Source organism: Rattus norvegicus, chromosome 4 (assembly GCF_021556685.1).
Source record: "Rattus norvegicus strain SHRSP/BbbUtx chromosome 4, alternate assembly SHRSP_T2T, whole genome shotgun sequence".
Taxonomy (NCBI): Eukaryota; Metazoa; Chordata; class Mammalia; order Rodentia; family Muridae; genus Rattus; species Rattus norvegicus.
The window spans coordinates 43,904,125-43,918,559 of record NC_141537.1 but is presented as its reverse complement, the minus strand read 5'-3'; the positions used below and the strand labels follow the sequence as shown (position 1 = coordinate 43,918,559).

The 14,435-nt window shown below is 40.8% G+C and overlaps 1 pseudogene; it reads right to left on the bottom strand.

The window, feature by feature from the left end:
- Positions 1 to 3,042: 3,042 nt before the first annotated feature.
- LOC134486878 (small ribosomal subunit protein eS27-like) lies at positions 3,043 to 11,645 on the bottom strand (annotated as a pseudogene).
- Between the last annotated feature and the right edge of the window lie 2,790 nt (positions 11,646 to 14,435).

Here is a 14,435-nt window from a genome sequence, read left to right as displayed (position 1 = left end):
CTCTAGGATAAAACTGGCTTCTCTTATTTTGATTAATGGTCATGATGGCCAATTATTTTTTAATTATTTTTGTTTCTGCTTCAAGACCTACGATACTATGAACATTTTTCAAGGAAGCTTCTTTTTGCAGTGGGTATCAGTCAGGGGAGAAATGAATAACTGAGAAAGTGTTAAGAATAACAAACCAATGCTCAGCACTAAAGAGACATCTATGTCAACTCCTCCACGACCAAGGCTCAGAGAACATCACTGATGTGGAAGAACTGGCAGCAATCATAGATGATCCTCCAGGCCTAGGAGATGGTTGATAGTTTCTATGGGAAAGATAATGATTGGTTTTTTGAGGTCATGGACACTGGCAGGTTTCCCCTTCTTCAGTAGATGGCCCCATGCCCATGCCCAGATGGGAAGCACTGACTGGTTTTCATGGGCTATCAACAAACAAACAAACAAACGAATCAGTGGGAGATGGGCATGCAAAAAAATAAAAGGGAGGGGAGTGGATAGAAAATAGGAAGAAAATATGATAATATTTACTTGTATGTATTGATTTCTTGTAAACAAACAAATGACACATGTCCTGTATATCCCATTTGAAAAATTGTTGCAAAATTAGGCATTAAAATTTTTAATTTCATGAGTCTATCATTACAGAAAGTAATAATCATTCATATTGGACTTGAAATATTCAGACTTGATTTCATAAAAGAAGTATAATTTCAGAAAATATAAAAAGTAATAGAATTGGAAAGGTGTTTTACACAGTGATTCTAGTCAAATCTAATAAAAAATTTTTTTGAGATGTCCCTTAACTCCCTTTGATGTCTTTCAGAACTCTCATTCTATTTTAAGATCTTTTAAACTTACGAACAGACTTTCTGATCCTGAAGATTTGGGATCTCTAACAGGTGTTAATTTGTTATTTTGGTGATGTAACTTTCACTGCCATATGTAGCTCCTAGCATTCTGACAAGAAGCAGTTTACCATGGTTTCCTACCTCACTGAGCCATGCAGTCACCTAGACTCATGTATAATGTAAGTTTCTTTCACACCATAAAAACTAAAACAAAACAAAACAGGGAGAAAAACAAATAAAAAAAAAGCGAAAAGAAAATGCTTCTAGTTCCACGTCAGTTATTTTATGGCACAAGAAGCCTACTGGATTATTAGATGGGACAGTTCAGGTAGTAGCTTGTTGTGATCTTGTTCTTCTGTGATTCAAGTTGTAAGAATGGTTTTCAGCAAATCAATGACTAAAGATGAGTTTGTGGGAGCTGGTCAAGTAGCAGGGCTTTAACCTAATTTTGAATTAAAACACTGATGGCTTTGTAATTAGATGGACTTTGGGGACTGATGAAATTTTGAGAAGCAGAGCTCCGTTGAAGGCATGCTGTTGTGGAGTTTCTTCAGCTTACTGTTCTGTCTTCCATCCTGACTGACAAGAGATAGGTCACTAAGTTAGTGTGCCATGACGGCTATGCTTGCTTCTGACACAACAGAATGGGGTTATAGAGTTGTGGAATGACGCCTATGAAAATGTGAGCCAAAGCAACAAACCATTGCTATTGCTTTTGTCAGGTGTACTGCACAGCAACAGAAAAGATGACAAACAGAAAAGTGCATTTTATAATAATATCAAGAGATAGAAACATGCCCATGAAACAGTTGAGAGAAGGGCCAAGGCAACACTCACTCTCAGTGTGACTTCAGGCATCTTTCTACTTTCTTGACCTCTAATGGAAATGGTAGGTTATATAGAAGAAAGTTGTTTTTGAGAATGTTGCACAGGTTGGTAACTGTAGTTAATAATAATGTACAAAGTCATTAAGAGAGTAACTTTCTAAATATTGGTACCACAACATTGCATTTAAGTTGTACATACCAATTATTTAGTGTGATCTAATGTGTACCATTACAATACTTTACATGCACACACAGAGACACACACACATAGACACAAATACACACAGACAGATACAAACACACACACAGACACAGACACACACACACACACACACACACACACACACAAAATACTTAGTGAATAAATGATCCTGTATTTAAATCCCTTTAATTATTTGGAAACAAAGGTGACTATGTAGGGTGTTATCAATTTATAAATTACAATATATTTATTGTGAAAACACAGATGATTCGAATATGAACTTTGTTTTCTTGTACTAAAATGTGCATTGCTAAGGCAGAGCGATGAGTAGATATAGACATTTCTGTGCTTGACTTCACTGCTGAGCCCTTTTTTTTGCTCAGGCTTGATTAGTACTTTCTAAGCAGAGTCGACTCTCCGAAACAGGATTTTTCTCTGCAATGTGATCAGAGGTACTGCATGTCCCTTCTCCTTTCCAGCCCTCTTGCTGGGATACACACATACCTGATCCCCAGACCTGTGTTCCTCCTCACCCCCGCCCCTGCCCAGTATTCTCCCTCCATCCACCTCTTATTTTACTGCCCTTTTTTTAGTGAAACTCAAGCATCCTCCCTTGGGATCTCTTTGCTTCTTAGCTTCTTTGGGTTTGTAGATTGTACATGGCTATCATGTACTTTATGATTAATGGCCACCTATAAGGGAGTACAAACCATATTTGTCTTTCTGGCTCTGAGATATTCCATCCAGAATGATCTTTTCTAGTTCAAGCCATTTGCCTGCAAGTTGCTTGATGTCTTTGTTTTTAAAAGCCGAGTAGTATTGCACTGGGTAATGTACCACATGACCTTCGTCCATTCTTTAGTTGAGGAACATCTAGATGGTTTCCAGGTTTGGGCTATTATGAATAAAGTCGCTATGAACATAGTTGAGCAAGCATCCTAGTGGTGTGGTGGAGCATCGTTTGGGTATATGCCCGGGGGTGATATAGCTGGGTTCTCGAGGTAGAGCTATTCTCAAGTTTCTGAGAAACAACACATTGATTTCCAAAGTAGTTATATAACTTTGCACTCATCCATGCCAGCATGTGCTGTCACTTGGGTTTTTTCCCCTCAAAATGTTTATTGGGAAGGTTCCATTCAGCTTGAGTTAGGGTATTTCAGTGCTCATCCCTTCTGAAGTAGCATCCTTCTGTCAGTCTTGCTTTCCTGCCTGTAGGTTGACAGGACAGTGCAGCAGCCAAAACATAAGACTATTATTTGTGCTTGGCTAAATACTGTGGTGATTATATAGCATCCTGGGCATTTCTCAACCAGAACATAGGAATTGGGGCTCTATATCAGGCACTTGCTCTTGTGTTTCCTCTTCTCCTCTTCTAAAAGGCGTGTTCTCCTAGGGAAGTTGGCACTGCTGGAAGAGCATTACTCAAGTTTTTGATCTTAGCCATTCTGGCTGGTTTAAGATGGGATCTCAGAGTTGTTTTGGTTTGCATTTCCCTGATGACTAATGACATCGAATATTTCTTTAAGTTCTTTTCCACCTTTTGGTATTCCTCTGTTGAAGATTCTCTGATTAGTTTTGTCCTCCATTTTGAAAATTGGGTTACTTGGTTTGTTGGCGTCTATTTTTTCTTTATGTATCTTGGATATCAGCCCTTTGTCAGAAGTAAGTATGATGAGGCGATCTAGGATGAGAAGTCTCCTGGGAGTCTAAAGGGTGACCTCACCTGAGACTCCAAGCAGCTGTGGGTATAGAGGCTGATGTAGCCAAGTGTGACTTCTACTGGAGGGAAGGGGACACCAAACCACCCGCAAAACCTTCAACCTATAATTTCTCCTGATTACAAGTTATGCAGGGATAAAGGTGGAGTAGAGAGTAAGAAGATGGCCAACCAATTCCTGACCTATCGTGAGACTCATCCATGGGAGAGAGCCAACCCTTGACACTACTAATGAATCTCTGCTATGCTTGTAGACAGGAACCTAGTGTAATCGTCCTCTGAGAGGTTTCATCCAGCAGTGGATAGAAACAGACTCAGAGATCCACAGCCCACATTAGGTGAAGCTTGAGGACTCCTGGGGAAGAGTGTGAGGAAGGCTTGAAGGCGGCAGACAGGTCAAGACAAACAAGAAGACTCACAAAATCAACTAACTGCCCATAGAAGCTCACAGAAACTGAACCATCAACCATAGAGCATGCATGGGCTGGACCGAGCCCCCCTACACATATGTAGCAGATGTGCAGCATATTTTTTATGGGGCTCCACTAACACTTGGAGCAGGGCTGACTCTGACTATGTTGCCTGCCATTGTATTCCTTAATGGGCTGCCTTGTCTGGTTACAGTGTGAGAGTATTTGTCTAGTCCTGCTGTGACTTGATGTGTCAGGGTATGCTTGTACCCATGGAGGACATTCATCTCTCAAAGAGGAAGGAAAGGGGGGAAGGGGAGGGTTGTATGAGAGTTGTACTGGGAGGAGAGTAGAGGGATTGTGGTTGGGATTCAAAGTGAATTGATAAATTAAGGGGGGAAAAATCTGCATGTCATTGACTGCATCACTGTCCACATAACAAGGTGGGATAACAGCTCGAAAATGGACAACACTCTCCCTTAATATGATGTAGGTGGAAAGGGTTATGGCTAGGCTGCATTTATGAATTTAAATTGTATATATATGAATATATATTCATATATATATAAGTATGTAAGTTCTTGATATTTTAATGAGAAACTTCAAGGTATTTTAAGGAGCTAGTATAATATAGAGTAGTCTATTCTATATATGCCTGAATTTTCTATTAGATATGTTTAAAGTATCTGTTATTTCAAAATAGTTATCAGGTTTAATGTATCATCACAAGTCTGCAAAAATAATCCTTAGCTTTTATCACTTGTTCACACAATAGATGTCTAACAACAAAGATCAGAAATTCCAAATATCAAACAACCAGTAAAACAATTAGCACATCATGAACTACAGAAGAATAGTCTTTATGTTATTGACAAAAAAACATATTTGTCCTGTAAATTTTGGTCGTATCTTCCATTTATTGAATCTTGGAATTGTAATCGTTTGGTGATTTAAAATACTGAATAAAATATAGAATCACAATGCTATATGTTAAAGAAAAATCCTGTCAATTAATCTAGTATCTTCTAGTTTAGGATGAATCTAAAGCACCAGTCAATACTTGTATTGAATATTGATATAACAAAAGAAGAAACAAATATAAAACAACATAAAGGATAAAAGTTGTATACAAAAAATTACAATGTTTCTTGATGCAAGCTTCTCTTTTTCTGAAACAATGTAAAAATAATTTATCTAAAACAAGTACATTTACAATGTCTAAATTCACTACAAATATACCTGATTGATATTATGTGCTCCTGAATAAGCAAAGACACGTACATCAATGAAATAAATCAATATTCCAGGAGTAAATCATACATATACATTTGGTTTAAGCAAAGTTGTCAAGAATGTGCTGTGGACTCAAACTAATAGAAGAAAAACTAGGGAAGCATCTGGAACACATGGGTACTGGAAAAAATTTCCTGAACAAAACACCAATGGCTTATGCTCTAAGATCAAGAATCGACAAATGGGTTCGCATAAAACTGCAAAGCTTCTGTAAGGCAAAGGACACTGTGGTTAGGACAAAACGGCAACCAACAGATTGGGAAAAGATCTTTACCAATCCTACAACAGATAGAGGCCTTATATCCAAAATATTCAAAGAACTCAAGAAGTTAGACCGCAGGGAGACAAATAACCCTATTAAAAATGGGGTTCAGAGCTAAACAAAGAATTCACAGCTGAGGAATGCCGAATGGCTGAGAAACACCTAAAGAAATGTTCAACATCTTTAGTCATAAGGGAAATGCAAATCAAAACAACCCTGAGATTTCACCTCACACCAGTGAGAATGGCTAAGATCAAAAACTCAGGTGACAGCAGATGCTGTCGAGGATGTGAAGAAAGAGGAACACTCCTCCATTGTCGGTGGGATTGCAGACTGGTACAACCATTCTGGAAATCAGTCTGGAGGTTCCTCAGAAAATTGGACAGTGAACTGCCTGAGGATCTAGCTATACCTCTCTTGGGCATATACCCAAAAGATGCCCCAACATATATAAAAGACACGTGCTCCACTATGTTCATCGCAGCCTTATTTATAATAGCCAGAAGCTGGAAAGAACCCAGATGCCCTTCAACAGAGGAATGGATACAGAAAATGTGGAACATCTACACAATGGACTATTACTCAGCTATCAAAAACAACGACTTTATGAAATTCGTAGGCAAATGGTTGGAACTGGAAAATATCATCCTGAGTGAGCTAACCCAATCACAGAAAGACATACATGGTATGCACTCATTGATAAGTGGCTATTAGCCCAAATGCTTGAATTACCCTAGATTCCTTGAACAAAAGAAACTCAAGACTGATGATCAAAATGTGAATGCTTCATTCCTTCTTTAAAAGGGGAACAAGAATACCCTTGGCAGGGAAGAGAGAGGCAAAGATTAAAACAGAGTCTGAAGGAACACCCATTCAGAGCCTGCCCCACATGTGGCCCATACATATACAGCCACCCAATTAGACAAGATGGATGAAGCAAAGAAGGGCAGACCGACAGGAGCCGGATGTAGATCTCTCCTGAGAGACACAGGCAGAATACAGCAAATACAGAGGCGAATGCCAGCAGCAAACCACTGAACTGAGAATAGGACCCCCGTTGAAGGAATCAGAGAAAGAACTGGAAGAGCTTGAAGGGGCTCGAGACCCCATATGTACAACAATGCCAAGCAACCAGAGCTTCCAGGGACTAAGCCACTACCTAAAGACTATACATGGACTGACCCTGGACTCTGACCTCATAGGTAGCAATGAATATCCTAGTAAGAGCACCAGTGGAAGGGGAAGCCCTGGGTCCTGCTAAGACTGAACCCCCAGTGAACTAGACTGTTGGGGGGAGGGTGGCAATGGGGGGAGGGTTGGGAGGGGAACACCCAGAGGGAAGGGGAGGGGGGAGGGGGATGTTTGTCCGGAAACCGGGAAAAGGAATAACACTCGAAATATATATAAGAAATACTCAAGTTAATAAAAAAAAAATAAAAATAAAAAAAGAATGTGCTGTGGAATAAACAGCAGGCCAAACCACACAGTAGAAAGTTTTAGTTAAGATCTCTTACCTAACATCCTTTAAAATTAACTCAATGTGGAACAAAGATCACATGAATGTGGCTTAAAAAGTAATCACTGATATAAATTACCATATACCTTAAACTTGATAATAGAAATGTTCAAAAAGAAAAGAGAATTTAAATTCCAAGGAAGTGTGTGTGTGTGTGTGTGTATGTGTGTATGTTGTGTGTGTGTATGTTGTGTGTGTATGTTGTGTGTGTGTGTATGTTGTGTGTGTGTATGTTGTGTGTGTATGTTGTGTGTGTGTATGTTGTGTGTGTGTGTATGTTGTGTGTGTATATGTGCATGTGTGTGTGTGTGCGCACATATACAATGGGAAAACACTTACAAATAATCTCTCTAACAAAGGAATGTTAACAGAATAACATTTAAAGCCTGTTACAAGTGCTTTAATTTAAAACGACCCAAGTCAAATCAGAGACCATTACAGAAATCCCAAACTGGTCAAAATGCAGAGCACATCTCAGCATGGAATAGCCATCTACCATTGATACACCTATAACATTACCCCTACACTTGATGCTTAGTGGGCATCACTTGAGATTCAAAAGAAATATTCTAAGGGTCACATGACCAGTATGTCTTCCACAAGATAATATTTCTATAGATAAGAGCAAGCTGAATCTATGAAATCTTAATGACATGGTCATCTAAAGAAGACTTGTGCCATTATAATATCAGCTAACATGTATTAGGATTGGGGAAGTCTCACAGGGCTCTATAAAGAGTTGAAGAGCTACAGGCACCTGTAAGTGAGTGACTGAGTCTTTTTCAGTGGAAAGTCCTTGATATGTTATATAATACTAAGTGGACAGATCTAAACAACTATACGTAGGAAGAACACTAGACGAACTTATTTTGGTAAGGAAGAGACAGGACCATAGGAAGTTATTCTCAGAGTCCTGCAGACTGGAAGCCCAGAGTCAGGAGACCAGTCTGAGGGGGTTCTCCTGGGTTTGCTTCTCATGGTATCTTGATGTAGGAAGCAAAAGTGAAGAAAGCCCTTATTGTCTCCCTTTAAGAGTATTTATTCTACTGGAGTGAATTCCATTTCCTGTTCTAATCACCTCAGAAATGTCCACTTCCCAGAACCCTACTGACCTCAGAACTTGATTTTGTGGGACAAGTCCATGACACCAATAAACAAAAATATTTTCCCCGTTATTCAGAAATATAGAGATTAAAACAACATATTTTTCATCAAATCAAACAGAGAAAACCCATTAAAATCAATAAATATTACTGTTTTTAAGCACAGAAAAAAATATAGTGTCATCACTACGTTGGTGAGATAAAAGCTAAAAGTCCTGAGGCTTTTTTTTTTTTAAAACATAGTCACTTTACATCCTGCTTACTGCTCCTCCCCTTCCCTGAGGCTTTTAACAAAAGTACAGTGGCATATTATGCATGTTTTACTTTAAATCAGAAGGTTAGATTGTTTGTAGTAGTCCAACAGTAATATAGAGGTACTGTTTTTTTAAGTTTATATATTTAAATTATACATTACTGTGTCTCTTTCCCTCAAATACACATCAATTTTATTATTTTGGTGTCATGTAGCTTGTTATCATGCAGGGAAAACATGACAGTAAAAAGAAGCCTAACAAAGAGACCATTTACTTTGAAATAGAACAAATTGCTTTGTTTTATAGGGTCAGCCATTTTGAGCAGATTTTTTTTAAGTATATAGGATCCAAAGCAAACCAGAACAAAAGTGATGTCACTTCCCTATTCAGGAAGCCATAAGGCAGTGGTCCTCAGGAAGCCGTAAGGCAGTGCTCCTCAGGAAGCCATAAGACAGTGGTCCTCAGGAAGCCGTAAGGCAGTGCTCCTCAGGAAGCCATAAGGCAGTGGTCCTCAGGAAGCCATAAGGCAGTGCTCCTCAGGAAGCCATAAGACAGTGCTCCTCAGGAAGCCGTAAGGCAGTGCTCCTCAGGAAGCCATAAGGCAGTGCTCCTCAGGAAGCCATAAGGCAGTGCTCCTCAGGAAGCCATAAGACAGTGGTCCTCAGGAAGCCATAAGGCAGTGCTCCTCAGGAAGCCATAAGACAGTGCTCCTCAGGAAGCCGTAAGGCAGTGCTCCTCAGGAAGCCATAAGGCAGTGCTCCTCAGGAAGCCGTAAGGCAGTGCTCCTCAGGAAGCCGTAAGGCAGTGCTCCTCAGGAAGCCGTAAGGCAGTGCTCCTCAGGAAGCCATAAGGCAGTGCTCCTCAGGAAGCCGTAAGGCAGTGCTCCTCAGGAAGCCGTAAGACAGTGCTCCTCAGGAAGCCGTAAGGCAGTGCTCCTCAGGAAGCCGTAAGGCAGTGCTCCTCAGGAAGCCGTAAGGAAGTGCTCCTCAGGAAGCCATAAGGCAGTGCTCCTCAGGAAGCCGTAAGGCAGTGCTCCTCAGGAAGCCGTAAGGCAGTGCTCCTCAGGAAGCCATAAGGCAGTGGTCCTCAGGAAGCCATAAGACAGTGCTCCTCAGGAAGCCATAAGACAGTGCTCCTCAGGAAGCCATAAGACAGTGCTCCTCAGGAAGCCGTAAGGCAGTGCTCCTCAGGAAGCCGTAAGACAGTGGTCCTCAGGAAGCCGTAAGACAGTGCTCCTCAGGAAGCCAGAAGGCAGTGCTCCTCAGGAAGCCATAAGACAGTGCTCCTCAGGAAGCCGTAAGGCAGTGCTCCTCAGGAAGCCGTAAGGCAGTGCTCCTCAGGAAGCCGTAAGGCAGTGGTCCTCAGGAAGCCATAAGACAGTGCTCCTCAGGAAGCCATAAGACAGTGCTCCTCAGGAAGCCATAAGGCAGTGCTCCTCAGGAAGCCGTAAGACAGTGGTCCTCAGGAAGCCGTAAGGCAGTGCTCCTCAGGAAGCCGTAAGGCAGTGCTCCTCAGGAAGCCGTAAGGCAGTGCTCCTCAGGAAGCCGTAAGACAGTGGTCCTCAGGAAGCCGTAAGGCAGTGCTCCTCAGGAAGCCGTAAGGCAGTGGTCCTCAGGAAGCCATAAGACAGTGCTCCTCAGGAAGCCATAAGGCAGTGCTCCTCAGGAAGCCGTAAGACAGTGGTCCTCAGGAAGCCGTAAGGCAGTGCTCCTCAGGAAGCCGTAAGGCAGTGGTCCTCAGGAAGCCGTAAGGCAGTGCTCCTCAGGAAGCCGTAAGGAAGTGCTCCTCAGGAAGCCGTAAGGCAGTGCTCCACAGTACATATTGCACTGTGGTGATTCACTGCTGCAGGAATGGCATTGGTTGAGAGGTCTATCTGGATGTAGGTCACAAACCTGTGTTTGACCAAGATAAAACCACTAGTGCCAATAAATATATAAGTAACAGTGACCAGAGTAGGTCAGTAAATGTCTCAATGTGCAGTGACTTAAACTACTTTTTATTCATCAAATTCACTAAAGTGTACGTTGTTTATCTCTGCATAAAATAAACATTTAAATTTATATTTTGGTTTTCAATTTTATTTTTTTTTATTAACTTGAGTATTTCTTATATACATTTCGAGTGTTACTCCCTTTCCCGGTTTCCTGGCAAATATCCCCCTCCCCCTCCCCTTCGTTATGGGTGTTCCCCTCCCCTTCCCCCCCCCCTTGTCGCCCTCCCCCCACCAGTCTAGTTCACTGGGGGTTCAGTCTTAGCAGGACCCAGGGCTTCCCCTTCCACTGGTGCTCTTACTAGGATATTCATTGCTACCTATGGGGTCAGAGTCCAGGGTCAGTCCATGTATAGTCTTTAGGTAGTGGCTTAGTCCCTGGAAGCTCTGGTTGCTTGGCATTGTTGTACATATGGGGTCTCGAGCCCCTTCAAGCTCTTCCAGTTCTTTCTCTGATTCCTTCAACGGGGGTCCTATTCTCAGTTCAGTGGTTTGCTGCTGGCATTCGCCTCTGTGTTTGCTGTATTCTGGCTGTGTCTCTGAGATCAATATCTGGCTCCTGTGGGCCTGCACTTCTTTGCTTCAAATTATAGCCTTGATAAAGATTATTTGCATAACAGTTAAACATGCTGGGTTGGGGATTCAGCTCAATGGTAGAGCACTTGCCTAGCAAGCACAACGCCCTGGGTTTGGTCCCCAGCTCTGAAAACAAAACAAAACAAAACAAAACAAAACAAACAAAACAAAACAAAAACAGTTCAACATGCTGTTTGCTGTCACTACTTTTGATTAAGGGAAGGTTTTCTGTAATTAAAATCAAGAAATGTGTAATGGATTACTTCATTTCTTGTCTATATTTTATAGTTATATTTTTATTGATAAATTTAGAGTTTTAACTAATGCCTGGAAGGAGAAAATCATATTAGAACACCTCAAGCATACCAGTTGCAGACAGGAAGAAACAGGATCCCTAGGTCCTTTTTTCAGGATACAGAAGACATTTGGAAGGCCCATTGCTGAAGAAGCACAAATGTGGGACAGTGTATCGCAAGCGGCTTGTTTTCTTCCACTCCCATTACCAACTGAGAAAATTGCCATCAGTAGGTGCACGACATGCATCTGTTAAGTTAAGGAAGCACACGTTCCTCTGTCCTCACTCACTCATGGAAAGTTTCCTTCCCAAGGCTATAGAGTTGCTTCACATCCAGGGACATCTTGACTGTTTGTGTCTTCTCTTCATATCCCGCTAGAACAATGACTTAGAAGATATTGGCTTCTAGTCATGAAAAGCTGGCCAACCAATACTTTTGGCTGATATGTGATAGAGCTGCCTGTATGATAATTCCATGGTTTTATATAGTTTCCTGAAATATAAAATCTTAATTGCAGTCAATATCGAACACATGATTCCTGAAAGATCATGACACTGAACTGTGATACACTGAAGTTGGATCTTACCAGCCTGTTACATTCAAGCAGTCGTATTATATTTCCTATAATAGATATCTGTTATAAAATATTGTTCTGTCAACAGGCAAGATGGACTGGTTTGTCGTTCTGCTAGATCCTACCTCCTTCTACACACATGCACACAGCTCCCAAAAATCCAAAGTGAGGATCCATATAGTTAAGGACATTATGCCTTGTACATAACTAGTTTTTAATTTTCAAACAAGCAATGAGATTGGATCGTAGCATGAAGGATCTCAAACTTCTGAGTTTATTTTTGCACCTAAGAACTACCCGGTGGCATGCCTTAACTGCCACAATAAAGAATGGGGGCCTTGAATAACTTACTTAAAAGTCCTTGGCAGTGGGGAATGTTATAAATTAAAATGAATACCTAGAATGATCGTTGGAAGTCAGAGCTATGCTATGCACTGAGCCTCTGTATAATGTGCTCTGTGTGGCTGGCATTGCTAAACAGACAAGCTGTCAGATTCTGTACTCGCTGAATATTCTGGGGTTCTTTCTCTGTCAACCAAGGTAGAGGACATGGCAGTAGTCAAACCTCGAGGTGACAAAACCTGAAGTAATGTAGTAAGTCTTGTATTTTGGAGGGTGATTTACAAGTGTAGGGAGTGAGGCGAAGTTCCCGCAGAGCACCTGTACCATAATCCAAATGCAACTTTGGACTGAGAACATCACTATTAAGTGAAAGGCACATTCTCTCAGGATAGGAGCCCTATAGAGTGAAACCAGACCTCAGAATACAAAAGCAAGATCTCTGGAAAGGGCCACCTTAACTATTTCTACATAAATCAAGAAAAAAATATCAACTATAGTTGTGACAATTTAGTGGGAGAAAAGAACGCTGTATTGTTACATTCAACAAGGAATGTTACTCCTGTTTTATTAGTAGACTACACAAGGACATTTCGAAAAAGGATGTGCTTTGTTTATTTCCAAGACATCTGCATTCTTTGTTACTTAATATTAAAAATAAAGGTATTTGGATTCATTTTTACAAATGCTTTTTGTAAGAAAGAGCTTATAACTGTTAGCTTGAAATATGATTTTTTTTTTTTTTTGGCAAGGACTTATGAATTATGGCTATTTGGTGCCACCTAGTGGTACACATATTTTTAAATTAGTTTGTATTTTCCCTGCTGTTGGAAAATTAAAGGAGTATAATTAGAAAGTAACTGAAATATCAAGCAAAAGAGATGAAAATTAAGTCAAAACCCTTTCCACACAAGCAGATGTTGGCAGAATTGTCTTCTTTCCTCCACAGTGAGAAAGAATCTGTTCTGTGGCAATGCTCTAGAACTAAAAAGTTTAGAGACTGGCAGGGTATCATTCTATGCTGTTCTTATTTTTGTTCTTGGTTGGTTTCTGAAGTCAAAGATAGATAAATATTACGAAAACCTTAGAAATGATATGCCACTTCATAATAAGTATTAATTGTATTATCAGTATGGTAAAGACCACATATCAGTGCCATTGTGCTGGCAACGTGAAAGTAACAAAAGGATTCAGACATAGATATTTCTCTGTTTCTTTTTGACAATTCCAAAGTAAGGTTATTTTTTCCAGAATTTAAAAATAATGAACACTCCAAATTTAGTGTTTTGCTATCTAAGCAGTCTTATCTCTTTCCCCTCTCCTCTCCCTCATCTCTTCTTTCTTTTCCCTCCATCTCTCTCCCTCCCCTTCCTCCTACTATCTCCCTCCCTCCTCTCCCTCTCTCCCTCCCTTCTCTACTCTTCCCTCCCCTTTCTTCTCTCCATCCCTTCCCTTTCTTCTTTCCTTCCACCCCCCTCTTCCTCCCTCCATAGTTCCTTCCTGCCTGTATTCTCCTTTTCCTTGGAATCTGTCCCACTGGCCACTTTTAGAAGCAATATGATGACAGTGGTCAATTCCTCGACTTACTGGAGTGAGTCGTCAGGTGATGAGTAACCAATCTACTATGTGTGTGGTGTGAGTCAGAGAGCATACATGTCGAGCGACACGGTGTGTAGAATATGAAAGAAAGGAGGAATCTTAAGACTTGAGTTTCTGCTCTTTTGTCTGTGAGCAGGATTTTTACTTTTTTCCCCCTTAATTTGATACTACTCCCAAACGGCTTTCAGTTCTTCTTCTGTGTTATCCACTTTCCAAAAATACCTTAAATCCTGTCTTGCATCTCCACTGAGGTGTTTCAGTGGTGTGTGTGTGTGTGTGTGTGTGTGTGTGTGTGTGTGTGTGTGTGTGTGTGTGTAGAAGAAATAAACCAGGAAGGAGACTTTCTCTTGTCTATAAAAACACTAATATTGAGTAGTGCAGAAGAGATCATTATTTACAACACAGGAGAGTAATACAGTGGGAGGTGGGGGTGTTAAGTTCTGCTTCCAAAAAGTGCCGCTGAGCAGGAATGGTGTTAGAATGGCCACACCTCACGAGAAAAGAGTGAAGCTTTATTTAGGCAAGGAAACATACATGTCTCAGTTGTAATTCAAAGTGGGCAGCATAGAGTATAGGGTATGTGGGAGAGAACAGTCAGACACTAAGGTCTGTTCTAATGT